Raw genomic sequence first — 8772 nt, 5'->3', positions numbered from 1 at the left:
ATAAGGTGAACAGGACGTGAAGAGCCTTCGTTGCGAACTCGATGAGGATGTGGAAAACCACAATTGAAGCCAATGGCAAGCCACTTACCCAAGTGTCCATCAAATGTGGCATATACCAAGGTGATGCACTCTCCCCACTGCTGTTCTGCATAGGACTGAACCCCCTAAGCCAAGTAATCACCAAGACAGGCTATGGATACCGCCTCAGAAATGGAGCTACAATCAGTCACCTCCTGTACATGGATGACATAAAGCTGTATGCTAAGAGCGAAAGGGACATAGATTCACTGATCCACACAACCAGGATCTACAGCAGCGACATCGGGATGTCATTCGGGCTTGAGAAATGTAGTCGGATGGTGACTAAGAGAGGAAAGGTAGTCCGCACTGAAGGGGTCTCACTCCCTGAAGGAACAATAGCAGACATTGAGGACAGCTACAAGTACCTTGGTATACCACAAGCCAATGGCAACCTCGAACTGGCAGCATGGAAAGCGGCTACGGCCAAATACCTCCAGCGAGTGAGGCAAGTCCTAAGAAGCCAGCTCAATGGCAAGAATAAGACCCGGGCAATAAACAGCTATGCCCTGCCAGTGATCAGATACCCTCCAGGAATAATAAGGTGGCCAAAGGAGGAGATTCAGACCACGGACGTTAAGACCCGAAAGCTCCTAACCATGCATGGAGGGTTCCATCCTAAATCCAGCACCCTGACACTGTACGCAAACCGAAAGGAAGGAGGCCGGGGACTAGTGAGTGTGAGAGCCACTGTCCAGGATGAAACATCCAAGCTCCATGAATACATCAAGGAGAAGGCTCCAACGGATGACGTACTCAGAGAATGTCTCAGACAATGGGGAACAGAAGATGAGGCGCTGGAAGAGGGACCATCATGGGAGGACAAGCCCCTACACGGGATGTACCACCGGACCATAACTGAAGTGGCTGATCTCAAGAAGTCCTATCAGTGGCTAGAGAGGGCTGGCCTGAAGGACAGCACAGAGGCACTCATCCTGGCTGCTCAGGAGCAGGCCCTGAGCACCAGAGCCATCGAGGCCCAGATATACCACACCAGACAAGACCCAAGGTGTAGGTTGTGCAAAGAGGCACCTGAGACGATCCAACACATAACTGCAGGGTGTAAGATGCTGGCAGGGAAAGCCTACATGGAACGCCATAACCAGGTGGCTGGCATAGTCTACCGAAACATCTGTGCGGAGTATGGACTGGAAACCCCAAGGTCAAAATGGGAAACACCTCCGAAGGTGGTGGAGAATGACAGAGCGAAGATCCTGTGGGACTTCCAGATACAGACTGACAAGATGGTAATGGCGAACCAACCAGCTATCGTGATCATAGATAAAGGGCAGAGGAAAGCCCTTGTAGTGGATGTAGCGGTCCCAAGTGATGGAAACATCAGGAAGAAGGAACATGAGAAACTCGAGAAATACCAAGGGCTCAGAGAGGAGCTGGAGAGAGCCTGGAAGGTAAAGGTGACAGTCGTGCCTGTGGTAGTCGGAGCACTCGGGGTGGTGACCTCAGTCCAGAAATGTGCAGTGCTGGGAACAGCAAGGATACTGCGCAGAACCCTCAAGCTTCCTGGCCTCTGGTAGAGCTCACCGGTGTTTGTCCACAATGTTGTAGTTTATATTTAATAATTCAGACTGGAGGCAATTGTGAGCTAAATGGTTACAATTGGAGATTAAAAGGCACCCTCTCTGTGTTCACGTCAAAAAAGACAGCTGGATATAAGTCTAACTCGTTCCAACAGGAGCCAAGTTTAGAGTCAAGTTTGGATTCTGCACAGCGGCTCAATGCAGGGACCCCAGAGGTATATCCCCACATGGAGATTATAGATAATCTGTCATATGTTCTGAAAATATGACTGCAGACATGTTCATGTTTTCACATTATAACATGCACCATTTGTACTTTTGATGGTATTTTACACAGTGACACACTTGGAATCAATGAACAGGTATTTTGTAGGTTTAGAAACGTGTACCATATGTGACACGGAATTCTATTCAATTTCTGTTCTGTCCTCAACACTTGTGCTGTGCCCTGTATATTGACAGATAGTTCAACAGCCCTTTCTTATTAACACTCTGGAGAAAGTTTTGTCCTATAAGAAGCTTTTTCTCCAGCAAAACTATGGAAAATACAGAAAGCAAATAAATGATTTTACTCTACGGACACCAATGTGAATGAATAAGAAATTAAGGAGAACCACATGCATGAATTAAATCACAATACATCTGTAGATAAATCAAAATGCAGCACATCTATGATGCAAATGGTTTGAGAGTCTGGAGTTCCAGTATGTAATTATGATTTGGGTAATCTGATTTTTAGGACTCGTGTGGATGACTTTTTTATTGATGATTCTGAAGAAGAGAGGTCAGATGATGACCTCATGGCAGTTGCTTATGAAAATGACAGTCCTCCATCAGTAAGTTAGAGCTCTTTTAAACATAACATAGGCCAAAATGTTTTTTTTCCAGGAGTTGTTTATGACACTGCATTTTAAATATTCATAAGTGGAAGTAATTTGTTGCCTCTCTCTGCCATTGTTTTGCCATTCAATTCTAATATACATTAGGAAGAAGTGGATCTTGCCACTATTTTGAGGAATTTTCACGAGGATCACATTTCTGGCAATCTGGTATCCACCATCTGTATCAGAAGGAGTAAGCTTCTGGAGAGTACCATTAAAGCAATCTACAGAGTGACTTTCTGTTGGATGCAGTCACCACACATAGAGTTTGTAGGAGAAGATGCAGATGATATGGGGGGACCACAGCGGGAGTTTTTCAGGTATGAATGCCGGTTTTAATTTTCCATTTTCAACACAGGGGTGCTGGAGCTTATCCCTGCTGTCTTCAGGCGCAATGCACACATCACCCTAAACTGGTTGCCAGCCAGTTGACTGCTCCAAATTGTAAGCAGGTGCGAATGGTTGTTCGTCTCAGTGTAGCTTGCGATTGGTTGACGACCAGTTCAGGGTGTACATCGCCTACCGCACAAAGACAGCTGGGATGAGCTCCAGCACGCCTACAAAGCAATTCATAAGATGAATGAATGGCTGAAAGAAACCCTTTTCTTTTGACTTTTATCCTAGACTCCTGATGATAGAGGTACAGACCTCCCTCAGAATTTTTGAAGGAAAGGCTGGCCAGGTCTTTCTTACTTATGACCAAACGGCTCTAGACCAGCAAAAATATTTGAAAGGTGGCAACATTATCGCTTGGTCAATTGCTCATGGTGGTGCATGCATTAAGACCCTGGATCCTTGCCTCTTCCAGTTGATGTGCAGCCAGGAGCCAACACTGGAGCAGTTTGACTGGCATGTGCTGACTGACCCAGATGTGCAAAGCAAAGTCAAAAGGGTACATCATGATTGTCATTTAAAGATGTATTTGTAAAGAGTCAAACTGCTACCAGTTACTGTTTATTTCTATGAAAAGAAAGTTCAGTCTGTGACTCGGCTGCATTGTTCCCACTCCTGTCTGTCAGATTCAACAGTGCAAGACAAATGAGGACCTGATAGCACTCCAACGTGACTTGGGGGACTGGATTTCTGAGTGTGGCATCCCAGGAATATTTAGTGCCAAAGTTGAAGACATGCCAAACATCTATGCGTATGTTGTCAAGCATTACATCTATCTCAGGTAAAAACATGCAAAGGAAAGAAACATTTCAACTTTTAACTGCTACGAAATAGTGTCACTGAGGTGATGTAAATATGTAGATTTCAATCAGACCCTGCCTTGACTAACTTATATTTTGAAATGTTAGTTTTGAATCAACAACAAATCGTGATGGACAAATTAATCTTCATGAAGTAATTATTTTTTTGACTCCTCTATATGGCACTCACGATCTAAATGTAGCCCCAGATTGGTTTGTGTGCGCCTATTAGGTAGTTCCGCCTACCAAATAGGCGCACACAAACCAATCAGGAACTACATGAAGATGCAGTGGAAATATATTAAATTTCCACTGCACTAGTGTTTATCTTCAAATCAAGAGTACCATCTAGAAGAGTAAAAAATTATCACGAATGCTTGCTTTTTCCAACATTTCCGGTTTTGCAGAATCGGCAATACTAGTGTTTCTAATTCTCAGGACAAAAATAATGTTGCTCTTACAAATGACAGAGGTCCCAGCTGAATATCAGTTAGAAATGTGTTTCTCATTGCTGAAACAAGAAACAGATGAAATTAAATCATGAAAAGGTATGCGTATAGGGGTTTTCCCCTTTCTGACCTGGTCATGACTGCTAAAAATGGAAAGCTATTGTAAAAACATAATTATGACTACATACCCTACGGTCGTATGAATTTGGGCCCAATTATGCGTTTTATGAAAAACTCCAAATGTATATCAGGGATTCAAAACTGTTACAGACTAATACACTCTGCATATGTTCTCACTGTTGCATTATTGAACGGCCAAGATGATACACCAGTTCACGGAGGGAATGAATGCATACGGAAAGTTGTGGGACCTAGTCAAGAAAAACTGGATCGCTTTCTTGCCCCTGTTCACCAACATGCAGGAACCTATGTCAAAGGCAGCCTTCAAAGCCATTCTCACTTATAATTACAGTGACAGAGGAACCAATAATCGGCAGACAGAGGAGGATACCCTCTACAGCTGGGAAATTGTTTTGAATATGATTGAGGGTAACTTAATCAAGCCTTTGTTGCAGAAATTATTAAATACCTTGCACAAACAAAATGGCACACTTAAAATGTTCACTACTTTGACGGACTGATCAAAGTGCTATAGTCTGATGTTTTACCACTTGAAGACAATGTAATTGACACAAGAAAGGGTTGTTAGAAACTTTTAATGAAATGCAAATCTTTTTCCTTAGATTATGTTCATATACCCTAAATTTGTTACACGAGAAGATGGTGAAATACTGTCCAGATGTTATGTTTGATTGACTTTTTTGTGTCCAATGGCAGACAAAATGGTTGAAATCAGATTTGAAGACCTTCTCGTCTTCATCACTGGGGCAGATGAAGTTCCTGTCCTGGGTTTCCGCGACAACATCTGCATCGATTTTTATGACCAGGCTGAGGGCATGCAACGTTTGCCCTACGCGTCTACCTGCATGTTGTGTTTGTACCTGCCGAGAGGAGTTACAGTGGAGAACGACTTAGAGCAGATGCTCTCCCAGGCAATAGGCGACTCCTTGGGCTTTGGAAAGGTGTAGAGGTGTGTTTATCTCCCTTCAATAATATTTTGAATCGTTCTTGCACACACCAGGTATTTTTCCCTCAAGTCTGTTGTTTCATTGATTGCATTTTGAATATATTGCAGGTGCTCTGGGCTCAGGTTAAGTTGCTGTGATATAGTCACTGGTTGTTCAAGACCCTCACTGTTTCCTTGAAACTGGTTGAACTGTATGCCGTGTCTTGCCAAGCCAGCTTCGAGATTTTCTTGGCTGTAAGGATCATCTCCAAAGACATTGTTGAGGGCTGTTGTTTCCTGCTCACTGTTGGCTAACATGCCCTCCATCCAAATTTGTGTTGGAGTGCGGTTGTTTGCTGTTCTCATTCTGTGGTTGTTCCAACCACATTTGAATAAGCAGTCGTTTTTCAATTTCTGGCTTGTATACAATATGTAGTGCCATTTTGTGAATGATATCTTCAGGGTTCAGTATTTGTTCATCTTCATACGAATAGAACAGCTTGTAAAAGTAGTGCACAACCTGATGAAAAACATCTCTCCAAAGGCGTTCGATACGTTGATTGTGCACAGACTGGCCTGTAATGTGCCTTGCATGCTCTTGTCCCTGCAGTAGGTTCATTAAAAGAGCAACCAGTGTTTTCACCACCATGGTCGGATCTTACTCTGGAGGGTAACCCATACAGGCAGGTGGCTTGGACAAAATATTTCAACACTGTCAAAGCTGTGTTGTCTGTGCTGCAGTTGAGGTACGTTATTAGCCTGGAATTCCCATCAATGCCAGCATGTGTCACAAACCCCCACCTGTAAAACAAACAAAAAGAATAATGATTAAATACAAGAAAACAATCAAGTTTCATATCTTGTTTGAAATATCATCTCAGTAGAGATGATATTGCTGTGCACTTAAGACTACATGGAGGCAATTTGGAGTTTGTGTAACTTGGACATACAAATGATAAAATTCAATTTAATCTGTGCTGTCCATACATCATGGCTTTCTAATGCTCCCACGAGTACAAATATAAGATGATCCCTTATTACCGAATGAGACACATATGCCCATCTATGTGCCATAAACTATTGGGGAATGGCACATAGTATGTTCTTCTAGCCACAGTCTGGCTCCATCTCTGGGCTGCAGCAGCTGGCTCAATACGGTTGAGGATTTCTCGAACTCTTTTTCTTTGTACTACAATACCATCAGCACGCAGGTATGCCCTCATCATCTGCAACAGGTTCATAAAACAACACAATAAAGAAAGTACACTTTCACAATGAATATAATGATATATACATGAAAGGACAAGAGTATGTAGCAGTACACTTGCTTCCGAGCCTGATCTGGGAAATTGGCTGTGCAATCTTCTGACATGCTCCTCCAGGTCAACATCATGAATGGGAGTAAATCTATTTCTGGCTGAAATCTGAAAAAACTTCATTTTTTTAAATGCAGGTATGAAGAGGAACAACCCAACATCCCCGTGATGGCTCTCACTATAAAGCGTCAAAATGACCTTACTAGTGAATTAGTGATGGCTCTCACTATAAAGCGTCAAAATGACCTTACTAGTGAACTAGTGAGCGTTTTGTGGCTTACATGTTCAGTAGCAAGCCTCAAAATGATCTTACTAGTGAACTAGTGGGCGTTTTGTGGCTTACATGTCAACTAGTAAGCCTCAAAATGATCTTACTAGTGAACTAGTGGGCACATTTATGGGCTGACATGTTCACTAGTAAGCGTCAAAATGATCTTACTATTGAACTACTGGGCGTTTTGCAGCTTACATGTCAACTAGTAAGCCTCAAAATGATCTTACTCGTGAACTAGTGGGCGTTTTGTCGCTTACATGTCAACTAGTAAGCCTCAAAATGATCTTACTATTGAGCTAGTGGGCGTTTTGCGGCTTACATGTCAACTAGTAAGAGTCACAATGATCTTACTATTGAACTAGTGGGCGTTTTGCGGATTACATGTCAACTAGTAAGCCTCAAAATTATCTTACTAGTGAACTAGTGGGCGTTTTGCGACTTACATGTCAACTAGTAAGCCTCAAAATGATCTTACTAGTGAACTAGTGAGCGTTTTGTGGCTTACATGTTCACTAGTAAGCCTCAAAATGACATCACTAGTGAGCGTTTTGTGGCTTACATGTTCAATAGTAAGCCTCAAAATGATCTTACTAGTGAACTAGTGGGCGTTTTGTGGCTTACATGTCAACTAGTAAGCGTCAAAATGATCTTACTAGTGAACTAGTGGGCACATTTATGGCCTTACATGTTCACTAGTAAGCGTCAAAATGATCTTACTATTGAACTAGTGGGCGTTTTGCGGCTTACATGTCAACTAGTAAGCCTCAAAATGATCTTACTAGTGAACTAGTGAGCGTTTTGTGGCTTACATGTTCACTAGTAAGCCTCAAAATGACATCACTAGTGAGCGTTTTGTGGCTTACATGTTCAATAGTAAGCCTCAAAATGATCTTACTAGTGAACTAGTGGGCGTTTTGTGGCTTACATGTCAACTAATAAGCCTCAAAATGATCTTACTAGTGAACTAGTGGGCACATTTATGGCCTTACATGTTCACTAGTAAGCGTCAAAATGATCTTACTAGTGAACTATTCAGCGTTTTGCGGCTTACATGTCAACTAATAAGCCTCAAAATGATCTTACTAGTGAACTAGTGGGCGTTTTGCGGCTTACATGTTCACTAGTAAGCGTCAAAATGATCTTACTAGTGAACTAGTCGGCATTTTGCGCCTTACATGTCAACTAATAAGCCTCAAAATGATCTTACTAGTGAACTAGTGGGCGTTTTGCGGCTTACATGTTCACTAGTAAGCCTCAAAATGATCTTACTAATGAACTAGTGGGCACATTTATGGCCTTACATGTTCACTAGTAAGCGTCAAAATGATCTTACTAGTGAACTAGTGGGCGTTTTGCGGCTTACACGTCAACTAGTAAGCCTCAAAATGATCTTACTAGTGAACTAGTGGGCGTTTTGCGGATTACATGTGAACTAGTAAGCGTCAAAATGATCTTACTAGTGAACTAGTCGGCATTTTGCGCCTTACATGTCAACTAATAAGCCTCAAAATGATCTTACTAGTGAACTAGTGGGCGTTTTGCGGATTACATGTGAACTAGTAAGCGTCAAAATGATCTTACTAGTGAACTAGTCGGCATTTTGCGCCTTACATGTCAACTAATAAGCCTCAAAATGATCTAACTAGTGAACTAGTGGGCGTTTTGTGGCTTACATGTCAACTAATAAGCCTCAAAATGATCTTACTAGTGAACTAGTGGGCACATTTATGGCCTTACATGTTCACTAGTAAGCGTCAAAATGATCTTACTAGTGAACTATTCAGCGTTTTGCGGCTTACATGTCAACTAATAAGCCTCAAAATGATCTTACTAGTGAACTAGTGGGCGTTTTGCGGCTTACATGTTCACTAGTAAGCGTCAAAATGATCTTACTAGTGAATTAGTCGGCATTTTGCGCCTTACATGTCAACTAATAAGCCTGAAAATGATCTTACTAGTGAACTAGTGGGCGTTTTG

This window comes from Hippocampus zosterae, chromosome 1 (genome assembly GCF_025434085.1).
Source record: "Hippocampus zosterae strain Florida chromosome 1, ASM2543408v3, whole genome shotgun sequence".
NCBI lineage: Eukaryota > Metazoa > Chordata > Actinopteri > Syngnathiformes > Syngnathidae > Hippocampus > Hippocampus zosterae.
This window is presented reverse-complemented; position numbering follows the sequence as displayed.